Source organism: Carcharodon carcharias, chromosome 5 (genome assembly GCF_017639515.1).
Source record: "Carcharodon carcharias isolate sCarCar2 chromosome 5, sCarCar2.pri, whole genome shotgun sequence".
NCBI classification, from domain to species: Eukaryota; Metazoa; Chordata; class Chondrichthyes; order Lamniformes; family Lamnidae; genus Carcharodon; species Carcharodon carcharias.
In genome coordinates, this window is record NC_054471.1 from 9,524,582 (window position 1) to 9,543,981 (window position 19,400).

The following is a 19,400-nucleotide window of genomic DNA, read 5'->3' on the forward strand; positions in this document are numbered from 1 at the left end:
CCATCCCCACTGACAGTAACTGGTCTGCCCCTCATCCACAATGACAGTAACTGATAACCCCCCACCCATCATGATTGTAACTGATACCTCCCCATCCCCAAAGACAGTAACTGATACCCCCCCCAACGCCACTGAAAGTAATTGATACCCACCCATCCCCACTGACAGTAACTGATACTCCCCCACACCCACTGACAGTAACTGATACCCCAATCCCCACCGAGAGTAACTGATAATCCCACATCCCCACTGACAGTAACTGATAAACCCCCTCCCCCATTGACAGTAACTGATGACCTCCCATTCCCATTGACAGTAACTGATTAGCACCATTCACAATGACAGTAACTGATAACCCCTTTCCCACTGACAGTAACTGATACACCCATCCCCACTGACAGTAACTGATAACAAGCCCCCATCCCCACTGACAATAAATGATACCCCCCCCATTCCTACTGGCAGTAACTGATACCGCACCCCCCCCCCCCGCCTTCCCACTGACAGTAACTGGTCTGCCCCTCATCCACAATGACAGTAACTGATAACCCCCCACCCATCATGATTGTAACTGATACCTCCCCATCCCCAAAGACAGTAACTGATACCCTCCAATGCCACTGAAAGTAACTGATACCCCCCCATCCCCACTGACAGTAACTGATAATCCCCCATCCTCTCTGACAGTAACTGATAATCCCCCTCCCGCACAGACAGTAACTGATGACCCCCACATCTCCATTGACAATAACTGATTAGCACCATTCACAATGACAGTAACTGATAACCCCTTTCCCACTGACATTAACTGATACCCCCCCATCCCCATTAACAGTAACTGATACACCCCCATCTCCAATGACAGTAAATGATACCCCTCATCCCCACTGACAGTAACTGATACCCCCCCATCCCCACTGACCTTAACTGATACCCCCATCCCCACTGACAATAACTGATACCCCCCATTCCCACTGGCAGTAACTGATACCCCCCCCATCCCCACTGACAGTAACTGATAACAAGCCCCCATCCCCACTGACAATAAATGATACCCCCCCCCATTCCTACTGGTAGTAACTGATACCGCACCCCCCCCCCATTCCCACTGACAGTAACTGGTCTGCCCCTCATCCACAATGACAGTAACTGATAACCCCCCACCCATCATGATTGTAACTGATACCTCCCCATCCCCAAAGACAGTAACTGATACCCTCCAATGCCACTGAAAGTAACTGATACCCCCCCATCCCCACTGACAGTAACTGATACTCCCCCACACCCACTGACAGTAACTGATACAACCCCATCACCAATGACAGTAACTGATACTCCCTCACCCCCACTGGCAGTAATTGGTCCCCCCACCCCCACTGATACTATCTAATGACCCCCTATCTAATGACAGTAACTGATTAGCACCATTAACAATGACAGTAACTGATACCCCCATTCCCTTTGACAGTAACTGATACACCCGCATCCCCACTGACAGTAACTGATACCTCCCAATCCCCACTAACAGTAACTGATACACCACCAGCCCCACTGACAGTAGCTGATACCCCCCAATCACTATAAGAGTAACTGATACTCCCATTCCCACTGACAGTAACTGATAACTCCCCACCCCCAATGACAGTAACTGATACCCCTCAATTCCCACTGACAGTAACTGATACCCCCCCATCACCACTGGCAGTAACTGATACCCTCCTCATCCCCACTGACAGTAACTGGTCTGCCCCCCATCCACAATGACAGTAACTGATAACCCCCCACCCCCACTGACAGTACCTGATACCCCCCAAATCCTCACTGACAGTAACTGATACCCCCCCATACCCACTGACAGTAACTGATAACCCTCCCTCCACTGATAGTAACTAATACGCACCCATTCACAATGACTCTAACTGATACCCCCATCCGCACTGTCTGTAACTGATATCCCCCCTTCGCCACTTACAGGAACTGATAACCCCCCAACCACACTTACAGTATCTGATACCCTAACCCCCATCCCCACTTGCAGTAACTGATACCCCCCCATCCCCACTGACAGTAACTGATAACCAGCCATAGCCACTTACAGTAACTGAAATCCCCCCAACCCCACATACAGTAACTGATACCCCCCATCGCCACTGAGAGAAACTGATAACCCCGCGGCCCAACTGACAGTAACTGATACCCCCCCTCCCCACTGACAGTAACTGATACCCTAACCCCCATCCCCACAGAGAGTAACTGATACCCTAACCCCCACCCGCATTGACAGTAACTGTTATCCCCCTATTCCTGCTGACAGTAAATGATACCCCCCAATCCCCACTGACTGTAACTGATACTCCCTCACCCCCACTGACAGTAACTAATACCCCCCACCCCCACTGACAGTAACTGATACCCCTCAATTCCCACTGACAGTAACTGATACCCCTATTCCCACTGACAGTAACTGATAACCCCACATCCGCACTGACTGTAACTGATACAGCCCCATCCCCACGGAGAGTAACTGATACACCCCCATCCCCACGGAGAGTAACTGATAACCCCCCCATCCTCTCTGACAGTAACTGATAACTCCACTCCCGCACTGACAGTAACCGATAACCCCCCATCCCCATTGACAGTAACTGATACACCCCCATCCCCAATGACAGTAAATGATACCCCATTCCCACTGTCAGTAACTGGTACACCCCCATCCCCACTAACAGTAACTGATAACCCCCCCATCCCCAACGACAGTAACTGATAGCCCCACATCCCCATGACAGTAACTAATAACCCCCCCCATCACTACTGACAGAAGCTGATACCCCCCATCCACAATGACAGTAACTGATAGCCCCATTCCCACTGACAGTAACTGATAGCCCCCATCCCCACTGACAGTAATTGATAGCCCCCACCCCACTGTCAGTAACTGATCCCCTCCACCATCCGCCTGACAGTAACTGATACACCTGTCAACCCTACTGAATTTAATTGATACTCCCCCCCAACACCGCTGACAGTAACTGATACCCTCCCTTCCACACTGACAGTAACTGATACCCGCATCCCCACTGACAGTAACTGTTACCCCCATAACAACTGACAGTAGCAGATACCCTCCATCCCCACTGACAGTAACTGATTCCCTACCCCGCATCCACACTGACAGTAACGGTTAACACCCCTTCCCCACTGTCAGTAACTGATACCGCCCATTCCCACTGATAGTAACTGATAACCCCCCATCCCAACTGATAGTAACTGATACCCTACCCCCTATCCCCACAGACATTAACTGACCCCCTAACCCCCATCCACACTGACAGTAACTGATACCCCGCCATTTTCACTGACAGTAACTGACACCCCCCAGCCGCACTGACAGTAACTGATACCCCTCAATCCCCACTGACAGTAACTGATAACCCTTTCCCCACTGACAGCAACTGATCCCCCTCAATTCCCACTGACAGTAACTGATACCCCCATCACCACTGACAGTAACTGATACACCCCGATCCCCACTGACAGTAACTGATAATCCCCCATCCTCTCTGACAGTAACTGATAATCCCCCTCCCGCACTGACAGTAACTGATGACCCCCACATCTCCATTGACAGTAACTGATTAGCACCATTCACAATGACAGTAACTGATAACCCCTTTCCCACTGACATTAACTAATACCCCCCCATCCCCATTAACAGTAACTGATACACCCCCATCTCCAATGACAGTAAATGATACCCCATTCCCCCTGACAGTAACAGATACCCCCCCATCCACAATGACAGTTACTGATACCCCTCATCCCCACTGACAGTAACTGATACCCCCCCATCCCCACTGACCTTAACTGATACCCCCATCCCCACTGACAATAACTGATACCCCCCATTCCCACTGGCAGTAACTGATACCCCCCCCATCCCCACTGACAGTAACTGGTCTGCCCCTCATCCACAATGACAGAAACTGATAACCCCCCACCCACCATGATTGTAACTGATACCTCCCCATCCCCAAAGACAGTAAATGATACCCCAGCAGCCACTGACAGTAACTGATACCCCCACCCCCACTGACTGTAACTGATTCCTCCCAACCCCACTGAAAGTAACTGATACCCCCACATCCCCACTGACAGTAACTGCTACTCCCCCTCACGCACTGACATTAACTGATACCCACCATCCACAATGACAGTAACTGATACAACCCCATCACCAATGACAGTAACTGATACTTCCTCACCCCCACTGACAGTAAATGATACCCCACTCCCCCACTGACAGTAACCGGTCCCCCCACCCCCACTGACACTAACTGATGACCCCCCCATCCCCATTGACAGTAACTGATTAGCACCATTCACAATGACAGTAACTGATACCCCCATTCCCTTTGACAGTAACTGATACACCCGCATCCCCACTGACATTAACTGATATCCCCCTATTCCTGCTGAAGTAAATGATACCCCTCAATCCCCACTGACAGTAACTGATACTCTCTCACCCCCACTGGCAGTAACTGATATCCGCCGCCCCCCCCCCCCCAATCCCCACTGACAGTAACTGGTCTGCCCCCCATCCACAATGACAGTAACTGTTAACCCCCCTCCCCCACCATGACTGTAACTGATATCTCCCCATCCCCAAAGACAGTAAATGATACCCCTAAGAGCCACTGACAGTAATTGATATCCCCACACCGCCACTGACAGTAACTGATGACCCCCACCCCCTCTGACAGTAAATGATACCCCAACCCCCACTGACTGTAACTGATACCCTCCAAACCTACTGAAAGTAACTGATACCCCGCAATCCCCACTGATAGTAACAGATACGCCCCACCCCACTGACAGTAACTGATACCCCTCAATCCCCACTGATGTAACTGATACCCGCATCCCCACTGACATTAACTGATAACAACCCATCCCCACTGACAGTAACTGATACACCCCCATCCCCACTGACAGGAACTGATACACCCCCCAACCCCACTGACTGTAACTGATAGCCCCCAGCACCGTTGATGGTAACTGATACCCTCACATCCCCACTGACAGTAACTGATACTCCCTCACCCCCACTGACTGTAACTGATACCCCCTACCCCCACTGACAGTAACTGATACCCACCAATCCCCACTGACAGCAACTGATACATCCCCATCCCCACTGACAATAATTGATACTCCCTCACCCCCACTGACAGTAACTGATATCCCCCACCACTACTGAGAGTAACTGATACCCCCATCCCCACTAACAGTACCTGATACCCCCCATCCCCACTGACAGTGACTGATACCCCTCAATTCCCACTGACAGTAACTGAACAAATCCCAAACCCGCTGACAGTAACTGATGCATCCCCATCCCCACTGACAGTAACTGATAACAAGCCCCCATTCCCACTGACAGTAGCTGATATCCCCCATCACCACTGACAATAACTGATATCGCCCCCCATCCCCACTGGCAGTAACTGATATCCGCCACCCCCCCCATCCCCACTGACAGTAACTGGTCTGCCCCCCATCCACAATGACAGTAACTGTTAACCCCCCTCCCCCACCATGACTGTAACTGATATCTCCCCATCCCCAAAGACAGTAAATGATACCCCTAAGAGCCACTGACAGTAATTGATATCCCCACACCTCCACTGACAGTAACTGATAACCCCCACCCCCTCTGACAGTAAATGATACCCGAACCCCCACTGACTGTAACTGATACCCTCCAAACCTACTGAAAGTAACTGATACCCCGCAATCCCCACTGATAGTAACAGATACGCCCCACCCCACTGACAGTAACTGATACCCCTCAATCCCCACTGACGTAACTGATTCCCGCATCCCCACTGACATTAACTGATAACAACCCATCCCCACTGACAGTAACTGATACACCCCCATCCCCACTGACAGGAACTGATACACCCCCCAACCCCACTGACTGTAACTGATAGCCCCCAACACCGTTGATGGTAACTGATACCCTCACATCCCCACTGACAGTAACTGATACTCCCTCACCCCCACTGACTGTAACTGATACCCCCTACCCCCACTGACAGTAACTGATACCCACCAATCCCCACTGACAGCAACTGATACATCCCCATCCCCACTGACAATAATTGATACTCCCTCACCCCCACTGACAGTAACTGATATCCCCCACCACTACTGAGAGTAACTGATACCCCCATCCCCACTAACAGTACCTGATACCCCCCATCCCCACTGACAGTGACTGATACCCCTCAAATCCCACTGACAGTAACTGAACAAACCCCAAACCCGCTGACAGTAACTGATGCACCCCCATCCCCACTGACAGTAACTGATAACAAGCCCCCATTCCCACTGACAGTAGCTGATATCCCCCATCACCACTGACAATAACTGATACCGCCCCCCATCCCCACTGGCAGTAACTGATATCCGCCACCCCCCCCATCCCCACTGACAGTAACTGGTCTGCCCCCCATCCACAATGACAGTAACTGTTAACGCCCCTCCCCCACCATGACTGTAACTGATATCTCCCCATCCCCAAAGACAGTAAATGATACCCCTAAGAGCCACTGACAGTAATTGATATCCCCACACCGCCACTGACAGTAACTGATGACCCCCACCCCCTCTGACAGTAAATGATACCCCAACCCCCACTGACTGTAACTGATACCCTCCAAACCTACTGAAAGTAACTGATACCCCGCAATCCCCACTGATAGTAACAGATACGCCCCACCCCACTGACAGTAACTGATACCCCTCAATCCCCACTGATGTAACTGATACCCGCATCCCCACTGACATTAACTGATAACAACCCATCCCCACTGACAGTAACTGATACACCCCCATCCCCACTGACAGGAACTGATACACCCCCCAACCCCACTGACTGTAACTGATAGGCCCCAACACCGTTGATGGTAACTGATACCCTCACATCCCCACTGACAGTAACTGATACTCCCTCACCCCCACTGACTGTAACTGATACCCCCTACCCCCACTGACAGTAACTGATACCCCCCAATCCCCACTGACAGCAACTGATACATCCCCATCCCCACTGACAATAAGTGATACTCCCTCACCCCCACTGACAGTAACTGATATCCCCCACCACTACTGAGAGTAACTGATAACCCCATCCCCACTAACAGTACCTGATACCCCCCATCCCCACTGACAGTGACTGATACCCCTCAATTCCCACTGACAGTAACTGAACAAACCCCAAACCCGCTGACAGTAACTGATGCACCCCCATCCCCACTGACAGTAACTGATAACAAGCCCCCATTCCCACTGACAGTAGCTGATATCCCCATCCCCACTGACAGTAACTGTTGCCTCCCACCCCCACTGACTGTAACTGATACCCCACCATCTACAATGACAGTAACTAATACCCCCATCCCCACTGACAGTTACTGATACCCCCCCACCCTCACTGACAGTAGCTGATACCCCCCACCCCCACTGACAGCAACTGGTACACCCCCATCCCCACTGACAGTAAGTGATACTCCCTCACGCCCACTGACAGTAAGTGATATACCCCACCACTACTGAGAGTAACTGATAACCCCATCCCCACTGACAGTAACTGATACCCCCGAATCCCCACTAACAGTACCTGATACCCTCCACCCCCACTGACAGTAACTGATACCCCTCAATTCCCACTGACAGTAACTGAACAAACCCCAACCCAGCTGACAGTAACTGATGCACCCCCATCCCCACTGACAATAACTAATACCCCCCACCCCCACTGACAGTAACTGATACCCCTCAATTCCCAAGACAGTAACTGGTCTGCCCCACATCCACAATGACAGTAACTGATAACCCCCACCCACACTGACTGTAACTGATACCCCCCCATCACCACTGACAGTAACTCATACCCCTCATTCCCACTGACAGTAACTGATAACCCCTCCATCCCCAATGACTGTAACTGATAACTCCTCCACCCCCACTGACAGTTACTGATACCACCCCATTCCCACTGTCAATAACTGGTACCCTCATCCCCACTGACAGTAATAGATACTCCCCCATCACAACTGATAGTAACTGATACCCCCATCACCACTGACAGTAACTGATACCCTCCCATCCCCACTGACGGTAAATGTTACCCCCGTCCCCTCTGACAGTAACTGATATTCCCCCATCCTCACTAACAGTAACTGACACTCCCCCATCCCCACTGTCAACAACTGGTACCCTCATCCCCACTGACAGTAATAGATACTCCCCCATCACAACTGATAGTAACTGATACCCCCATCACCACTGACAATAACTGATACCCCCATCCCCACTGACGGTAAATGATAACCCCCTCATCCCCACTGACAGTAACTGATACTAAGCCATCCCCTCTGATAGTAACTGATACCCCAGTTCCCACTGACAGTAACTGATACCCCAATCCCCACTGACAGTAACTGATACCTTTCCCCCCTATCCCCACTGACAGTAACTGACACCCCCATGCCCACTGACAGTAACTAATACCCCCATCCCCACTGACATTAACTGATACCCCCATCCCCACTGACAATAACTGATACCACCCATCCCCACTGGCAGTAACTGATATCTCCCAATCCCCACTGACAATAATTGACACCCCCCCGTTTCTCACTGACAGTAAAAGATACCTCCCCCATCCCCACTGACAGTAACTGTTATCCCCATCCCCACTGACAGTAACTGTTGCCTCCCACCCCCACTGACTGTAACTGATACCCCACCATCTACAATGACAGTAACTGATACCCCCATCCCCACTGAAAGTTACTGATACCCCCCCACCCCCACTGACAGTAGCTGATACCCCCCACCCCCACTGACAGCAACTGAAACACACCCATCCCCACTGACAGTAAGTGATACTCCCTCACCCCCACTGACAGTAAGTGATACACCCCATCACTACTGAGAGTAACTGATAACCCCCATCCCCACTGACAGTAACTGATACCCCCGAATCCCCACTAACAGTACCTGATACCCCCCACCCCCACTGACAGTAACTGATACCCCTCAATTCCCACTGACAGTAACTGAACAAACCCCAACCCAGCTGACAGTAGCTGATGCACCCCCCTCCCCACTGACCGTAACTAATACCCCCCACCCCCACTGACAGTAACTGATACCCCTCAATTCCCAAGACAGTAACTGGTCTGCCCCCCATCCACAATGACAGTAACTGATACCCCCATTCCCACTGACAGTAACTGATACCCCCGAATCCCCACTAACAGTACCTGATACCCCCCACCCCCACTGACAGTAACTGATACGCCCCATCCCCACTGACAGTAACTGATACTCCCATCCCCACTGACAGTAACTGATACCCTAACCCCCACCCCCACTGATAGTACCTGATAACCTCACATCCACACTGACAGTAACTAAAAACACCACCCCACTGACAGTAACTGATAGCCCCACACCAGCCAATCCTACTGAATTTAATTGATACACCCCCATCCCCACTAACAGTAACTGATACCACCACTTCCCCACTGACAATAACTGATACCCCCCCATCCCCACTGATAGTAACTGATAACCCCATCCCAAATGACAGTAACTGATACCCTAACCCCCATCCCCACTGACTGTAACTGATACACCGCCATTCCACTGACAGTAACTGATACCCCCCACCCCCACTGACAGTTACTGATAACTCCACATCCATACTGACAGTAACTGATAGCCCCACACCACCACTGACAGTAACTGATACCCCGCCCATCACCACTGACCGTAACTCATACCCCACCCATCCCAACTAACAGTAACTAATACCCCCCATCCACACTGACAGTAACTGATACCCCACCCATCTCCCGTGACAGTAACTGATACCCTAACCCCCACCCCCACTGAGAGTAACTGCTAGCCCCATCACCACTGACAGGAAGTGATACCCTACCCATCACCTCGGACAGTAACTGATACCCTACACCCCCACCCCCACTGTCAGTAACTGATACCCCACCCAACCTAACTGACAATAACTGATACCCTATCCCCCATCCGCACTGACAGTATCTGGTAACCCCCCCATCCCCACTGACAGAAACTGGTACACCCCCATCCCCACTGGCAGTAACTGATTCCGCCCCCCTCCCCCCATCCCCAATGACAGTAACTGATAACCCCCATTCCCACTGACAGTAGCGGATACTCCCCACCCCCACTGACTGTAACTGATACCCCCCAACCACACTGAAAGTAACTGCTACCCCCCATCCCACTGACAGGAAATGATACTCCCCCACTCCCACTGACAGGAACTGATACCCCGCATCTACACTGGCAGTAACTGATACAACCCCATCACCAATGACAGTAACTGATACTCCCTCACCCCCACTGACATTAACTGATACCACCCCTCCATCCCCACTGACAGTAACTGATACCCCCACCCCCACTGACACTATCTGAGGACCCCCCATCCCCATTGACAGTAACTGATTAGCACCATTCACAATGACGGTAACTGATACCCCCATCCCCACTGACAGTAACTGATAACCCACCATCCCCACTGACAGTAACTGATACTCCCTCATCCCCACTGACTGTAACTGATATCCCCCATCCCCACTGACAGTAACTTATATCCCCCATCCCCAATGAGAGTAACTGATAACCCACCATCCCCACTGACAGTAACTGATACTCCCTCATCGCCACTGACAGTACTGATAGCCGCATCCACAATGACAGTAACTGATAACCCCCACCCACACTGACTGTACCTGAAACCCCCCATCACCACTGACAGTAACTCATACCCCCCATTCCCACTGACAGTAACTGATAACCCCCCATCCCCAATGACTGTAACTGATAACTCCCCCACCCCCACTGACAGTTACTGATACCACCCCATTCCCACTGTCAATAACTGGTACCCTCATCCCCACCGACAGTAATAGATACTCCCCCATCACAACTGATAGTAACTGATACCCCCATCACCACTGACAGTAACTGATACCCCCCCATCCCCACTGACGGTAAATGTTACCCCCCGTCCCCTCTGACATTAACTGATATTCCCCCATCCCCACTAACAGTAACTGACACTCCCCCATCCCCACTGTCAACAACTGGTACCCTCATCCCCACTGACAGTAATCGATACTCCCCCATCACAACTGATAGTAACTGATACCCCCATCACCACTGACAATAACTGATACCCCCATCCCCACTGACAGTTACTGATAACACCCCACCCCCACTGACAGTAACTGATGCCCCCCCCATCCCCTCTTACAGTAACTCATACCCCCCTAGCCCCACTTACAGTAATTCATTCCCCCGTCCCTACTGACAGTAACTCATACACCCCCATCCACAATGACAGTAACTGATAACACCCCACCCACACTAACAATAACTGATACCCCCCCATCCCCACTGATACCAGCTGATAACCCAATCCCCACTGACAGTAACAGATACACCCCCATCCACACTGTCATTGACTGTTACTCCCTCATCCCCACTGACAGTAACTGACACCTCCCCACCCCCACTGACAGTAACTGATATCCCCCCATCCCCACTGACAGTAGCTGATTCCCCCTCTTCCTCACTGACAGTAACTGATAAACCCCCGCCCCCAATTACTGTAACTGATACTCCCATCCCCTCTGATAGTACCTGCTACACCACCATCCCCACTGACAGTAACTGATACTACCCCATCCCCTCTGATAGTAACTGATACCCCAATTCCCACTGACAGTAACTGATACCCCAATCCCCACTGACAGTTACTGATACCTTTCCCCCCTATCCCCACTGACAGTAATTGATACCCCCATGCCCACTGACAGTAACAGATACACCCCCATCCACACTGTCATTGACTGTTACTCCCTCATCCCCACTGACAGTAAGTGACATCCCCCCACCCCCACTGACAGTAACTGATATCACCCTATCCCCACTGACAGTAGCTGATTCCCCCTCTTCCCCACTGACAGTAACTGATACCCCCATCCCCACTGACATTAACTGATACCCCCATCCCTACTGACAATAACTGATACCACCCATCCCCACTGGCAGTAACTGATATCTCCCCATCCCCACTGACAATAATTGACACCCCCCCATTCTCACTGACAGTAAATGATACCTCCCCCATCCCCACTGACAGTTACTGTTATCCCCATCCCCACTGACAGTAACTGTTGCCTCCCACCCCCACTGACTGTAACTGATACCCCACCATCTACAATGACAGTAACTGATACCCCCATCCCCACTGAAAGTTACTGATACCCCCCCACCCCCACTGACAGTAGCTGATACCCGCCACCCCCACTGACATTAACTGATACCCCCCATTCACACTAACAGTTACTGATACCCCCATCCCCACTGACATTAACTGATACCCCCCCAACCCCACTGACAGTAACTGATAACCCCCCATCCACGATGACAGTAACTGATAGCCCGCATGTGCAGTGACAGTAACTGATACCACCCCACCCCCACTGACAGAAATAGATACCCCCCATCCCCGCTGACATTAACTGATACCCCCCACCTCCACTGACAGTAACTGATATCTCCCATCCCCAATGAGAGTAACTGATAACCCCGCATCCCCACTGACAGTAACTGATAACCCCCACCCACACTGACTGTAACTGATAACCCCCCACCCCCACTGACACTAACTGATAACCCCCCACCCCCACTGACAGTAACTGATAACCCCCACCCCCACTGACACTAACTGATAACCCCCATCCCCACTGCCACTAACTGATAACCCCCATCCCCACTGACAGTAACTGATAACCCCCCACCCCCACTGACACTAACTGATAACCCCCCATCCCCACTGACAGTAACTGATAACCCCCACCCCCACTGACACTAACTGATAACCCCCATCCCCACTGCCACTAACTGATAACCCCCATCCCCACTGACAGTAACTGATAACCCCCCACCCCCACTGACACTAACTGATAACCCCCCATCCCCACTGACAGTAACTGATAACCCCCCACCCCCACTGACAGAACCTGATACCCCCCACCCCCAATGACAGTAACTGATACCCCCCTTCCCCAGTGACAGCAACTGCTACCCCCATCCCCACTGACAGAAACTGATGCCCCCATCCCCATTGACAGTAAACTGTTACCCCCATCCCCTATGATAGTAACTGATACCTCCATCGCCACTGACAGTAACAGATACCCCCCCAACCCCACTGACAGTAACTGAGACCCCCCCCATCGCCACTGACAGTAAGTGAAACCCCCCCATCCCCATTGATATTAACCGATATTGATGGTGATGGTGATGTGGATGTTCATGGTGATGTGGATGGTGATGGTGATGGTGACGTGGATGGTGATGGTGATGGTGATGTGGATGGTGATGGTGATGTGGATGGTGATGTTGATGTGGATGGTGATGATGATGTGAATGGTGATGGTGATGTGGATGGTGATGGTGATGTGGATGGTGATGGTGATGTGGATGGTGATGGTGATGTGGATGGTGATGGTGATGTGGATGTTGAAGGTGATGTAGATGGTGATGGTGATGTGGATGTTGATGGTGATGTGGATGTTGATGGTGATGTGGATGTTGATGGTGATGTGGATGTTGAAGGTGATGTGGATGGTGATGTGGATGGTGATGGTGATGTGGATGTGGATGTTGATTGTGATGTGGATGTTGAAGGTGATGTAGATGGTGATGGTGATGTGGATGTGGATGTTGATGGTGATGTGGATGGTGATGGTGATGTGAATGTTGATGGTGATGTGGATGCTGGTGATGATGGTGATGGTGATGTGGATGGTGACGGTGATGTGGATGTTGATGATGATGTGGATGTTGATGGTGATGTGGATGGTGATGGTGATGTGGATGGTGATGGTGATGTGGATGGTGATGGTGATGTGGATATTGATGGTGATGTGGATTGTGATGGTGATGTTGATGGTGATGGTGATGTGGATGGTGATGATGTTGTGGATGTTGATGGTGTTGTGGATGGTGATGGTGATGTGGATGGTGATGGTGTTGTGGATGGTGATGGTGATGTGGATGGTGATGCTGTTGTGGATGTTGACAGTGATGTGGATGGTGATGGTGATGTGGATGGTGATGGTGATATGGATGGTGATGTTGATGTGGATGGTGACAGTGATGTGGATGGTGATAGTGATGTGGATGGTGACAGTGATCTGGATGGTGATGGTGATGTGGATGGTGATGTGGATGGTGATGGTGATGTGGATGGTGATGGTGATGTGGATGGTGATGGTGATGTGGATATGGATGGTGATGTGGATGTTGATGCTGATGTGGATGCTGATGGTGATATGGATGGTATTGGTGATGTGAACTGTGAAGTGATGATGTTGAAGAGGATGATAGAACCATAGAACACTACAGCACAGAAAAACAGGCCATTAGGCTCTTCTTGTCTGTGGCCAAATATTATTCCGCTTGTCCCATTGACCTGCACGCAGTCCATAACCCTCCAGACCTCTCCCATCCATGTATCTATCCAATTTATTCTTAAAACCTAAGAGTGAGCCCACATTTACCACGTCAGATGGTAGCTTGTTCCACACTCTCACCGCTCTCTCTGAGCGAAGAAGTTCCCCCTAATGTTCCCCCTAAACCTTTCCCCTTTCACCCTAAAGCCATGTCCTCTCATGTTTATCTCTCCTAATCTAAGTGGAAAGAGCCTACTCGCATTTACTCTGTCTATACCCCTCATAATTTTGTAAATTTCTGTCAAACCTCCCCTCATTCTTCCACGCTCCAAGGAATAAAGTCCTAACCTGTTTAATCTTTTCCTGTAACTCAACTCCTGAAGACCCGGCAACATCCTAGTAAATCTTCTCTGCACTCTCTCAATCTTACTGATATCTTTCCTGTAGTTCGGTGACCAGAACTGCACACAATACTCCAAAGTTGGCCTCACCAATGTCTTATACAACCTCACCATAACATCTCAACTCCTATACTCAATACTTTGATTTATGAAGGCCACTATGCCAAAAGCTTTCTTTACAACCCTGTCTACCTGTGACGCCACTTTCAGGGAACTATGTATCTGAACTGCCAGATCCCTTTGTTCCTCCGCACTCCTCAGTGCCCTACCATTTACTGTGTATGTCCTACCTTGGTTTGACCTTCCAAAATGCAACACCTCACATTTTTCTGCATTAAGCTCCATCTGCCATTTTCTGGCCCGTTTTTCCAGTTGGTCCAGATCTCTCTGCAAGCTTTGAAAGCCTTCCTCACTGTCCACAACACCTCCAATCTTAGTGTCAACAGCAAACTTGCTGATCCAATTCACCACATTATGATCCAAATCATTGATATAGACAACAAACAACAATGGTCCCAGCACAGCTCCCTGAGGCACACCACTAGTCACAGACCTCCAGGCTGAGAAGCAATCATCCACTACCACTCTCTGTCTTCTCCCCCACAGCCAATTTCGTATCCAGTTTACAACCTCTCCATGGATACCAAGTGTCTGAACCTTCTGAACTAACCTCCCATGTGGGACCTTGTCAAAGGCCTTACTAAAGTCCATGTAGACAACATCCACAGCCTTTCCTTCATCTGCTTTCTTGGTAACCTCCTCGAAAAACTCTACAAGATTCGTTAAACATGACCTACCGCGCACAAAGCCATGCTGACTATCCTTAATCAGCCCTTGGCTGTCCAAATAATTATATATCCGATCTCTAACACCTTGCAATAATTTACCTACTACTGACGTCAGGCTCACTGGCCTGTAATTACCTGGTTTACTTTTGGAGCCTTTTTTAAACAACGGAACAACATGAGCTACCCTCCAATCCTCCGGCACCTCACCCGTGGCTAAGGACATTTTAAATATTTCTGCCAGGGCCCCTGATATTTCTACACTAGTCTCCCTCAAGGTCTGAGGGAATATCATGTCTGGCACAGGATATTTATCACCTTTATTTGCTGTAAGGCAGCAAGCATCTCCTACTCTTTAATCTCTATATGTTCCATGACACTACTGCTTGTTTCCCTTCCTTCCTTATACATTATGCCAGTTTCCTGAGTAAATACTGATGCAAAAAAACTGTTTAAGATCTCCTCCATCTCGTGAGGCTCCACACATAGATGACCACTCTGATCTTCAAGCGGACCAAATGTGTCCCTTACTATTCTTTTACTCTTAATATACTTGTAGAAACCCTTCGGGTTTACCTTCACATTATCTGCCAAAGCAAACTCATGTCTTCTTTTTGCCTTCCTGATTTCTTTCTTTAGTATTTTCTTATATTTTCTATATTCTATAAGTACCTCATTTGCTCCTTGTTGCCTATAACTGCTATACACCTCTCTCTTCTTCTTAAACAGATCGCCAATATCCCTTGAAATCTAAGGTTCTCTATGCCTGTTAACTTTGCCTTTAATCCTGACAGGAACATGCAAACTCTGCACTCTCAAAATTTCGCCTTTGAATCCCTTCCACTTACTGAACACATCCTTGCAGAAAACAACTTATCCCAATCCACTCTTTCTAGATCCTTTCTCATTTCCACAGTATTGGCCTTTCTCCAATTTAGAATCTCAACTCGAGGTCCAGACCTATCCTTAACCATGATTAACTTAAAACTAATGACATTGTGGTCACTGGAGCCAAAATGTTCGCCTACACATACTTCTGTCACCTGACCTGTCTGGTTCCCTAATAGGAGATCAAGTATTGCATCCTCTCTCGTTGGTACCTCTATATATTGATTTAGAAAACTTTCCTGAACACATTTGACAAACTCCAAGCCATTCAGCCCTTTTACAGTATGGGAATCCCAGTCAATATGTGGAAAGTTCAAAGCTCCTATTATCACAACTTTCTGTTTCTTACATTGGTCTGCTATCTCTCTACAGATTTGCTCCTCCAATTCTCTTTGACTATTGGGTGGTCTATAATACAACCCTATTAGTGTGGTCACACCTTTCCTGTTCCTCAGCTCCACCCATATGGTGTCTGTAGACGAGCCCTCTGGGTTGTCCTGTCTATGCACAGCTGTGATATTTTCACTGACTAGTAATGCCACTCCTCCCCCTTTCATCCCTCCCCCTCTATCACATCTGAAACAACAGAACCCCGGAACATTGAGCTGCCAGTCCTGGCCCTCCTGTAACCAAGTCTCACTAATAGCAATAATGTCGTAATCCCACGTGGCAATCCATGCCCTAAGCTCATCTGCCTTTCCGACAATACTCCTTGCATTGAAGTAGATGCACATGTGAACATTTCTATCACGTACAAACCTTTGATTTCTGTCTATACAAGCATTCCTCGCTTGACCTTTATCCTCCTCCACCTCACTATCTGCTCTAACATTCTGGTTCCCCTCCCCCTGCAAAGCACTAGCAAACCTACCCACAAGGATGTTAGTCCCCCTCCAGTTCAGGTGCAAACCGTCCCATAAGAACAGGTTCCACCTTCCCTGGAACAGAGCCCAATTGTCCAGAAACATGAAGCCCTCCCTCCTGCACCATCTCCTTAGCCACGTATTTAGCTGCATTATCCTCCTATTTCTAGCCTCACTAGCACGTGGCACAGGTAGCACTCCTGAGATCGCAACCCTGGGAGGTCCTGTCCTTCAACTTAGCACCTAACTCCCTAAACTCTCTTTGCAGGACCTCCTCCTCCCTCCTATCCACCTCATTGGCCCCAAATGGACCACGACATCTGGCTGCTCACTCTCCCTCCTGAGAATACTAAGAACTCGATCCGAGATAACGCGGACCCTGGCACCAGGGAGGCAACAGACCATCCGCGATTCTCAATCTCTCCCACAGAACCTCTTATCTGTTCCCCTAACTATCGAATCCCCTATCACTACTGCTCTCCTCATTTCCCTCCCTCCTTTCTGAGCTAAGGGTCCAGCCTCGGTGCCAGAGACGCGACCACTACAACTTGTCCCTGGTTGGTCGTCCCCACCAACAGTATCCAAAACGGTATACCTATTGTTGATGGGAACGGCCACAGGGATGCTCTGCTCTTTCTGTCTATTCCCCTTCCCTCTCCTGACAGTCACACAGCTACCTGCCCCCTGACTTTTAGGGGTGACTGTCTCCCTGACACTCCTGTCTATTACTGCCTCTGCCTCCCGTATGATCCGAAGTTCATCCACCTCCACCTCCAGTTCCCTAACTTGGTTTGTCAGGAACTGTAGCTGGGTGCACCTTTTACAGGTGTAGTCACCAGGGACAATTGTGGTGTCCCAGACTTCCCACATGCTGCGTTCGGAGCACTCGACTGCCCCAACTGCTGCCTCCATTACCTACAGCTAATTTAATTAAAGGAACTTATCCGGCCCTACCTCACTGGGAGCAAGCTCGTCCTCAACCTCTGCTCGCTGAAGCCTCCTGAGCCAAAGCCTCAAAGCTCCACTCCTTCACTGGGCCACTCACACTGGCCACTCACAGGCTGGCCGCTCCTCTTCAGCTTCCCCTCCTTTTATTTTCAATCTCCCAATCGCCTCTCCTCTCGCTGTTTTCAATCTTCCGACTGTCTCTCCTCTCGCTGTTTTCAATCTCCCGACTGTCTCTCCTCTCACGCTGTTTTCAATCTCCCGACTGTCTCTCCCCGCGCGCTGTTTTCAATCTCCCAATCGCCTCTCCTCTCGCTCTGTTTTCAATCTCCCGACTGTCTCTCCTCTCGCGCTGTTTTCAATCTCCCAATCGCCTCTCCTCTCGCTCTGTTTTCAATCTCCCGACTGTCTCTTCTCTCGTGCTGTTTTCAATCTCCCAATCGCCTCTCCTCTCGCTCTGTTTTCAATCTCCCGACTGTCTCTGCACCCGAGCTGTTTTCAATCTCCCAATCACCGCTCCTCTCGTGCTGTTTTCAATCTCCCGACTATCTGTCCTCTCGCGCTGTTTTCAATCTCCCAATCACCGCTCCTCTCGCGCTGTTTTCAATCTCTCAATCACCTCTCCTCCCACACTGTTTTCAATCTCCCAATCACCGCTCCTCTCGCGCTGTTTTCAATCTCTCAATCACCTCTCCTCTCGCGCTGTTTTCAATCTCCTGACTGCTTCTCCTCCCGCGCTGTTTTCAATCTCCCGACTGTCTCTCCTCTCGCGCTGTTTTCAATCTCCCGACTGTCTCTCCTCTCGCACTGTTTTCAATCTCCCGACTGTCTCTCCTCTCGCGCTGTTTTCAATATCCCAATCGCCTCTCCTCTCGCTCTGTTTTCAATCTCCCGACTGTCTCTGCACCCGCGCTGTTTTCAATCTCC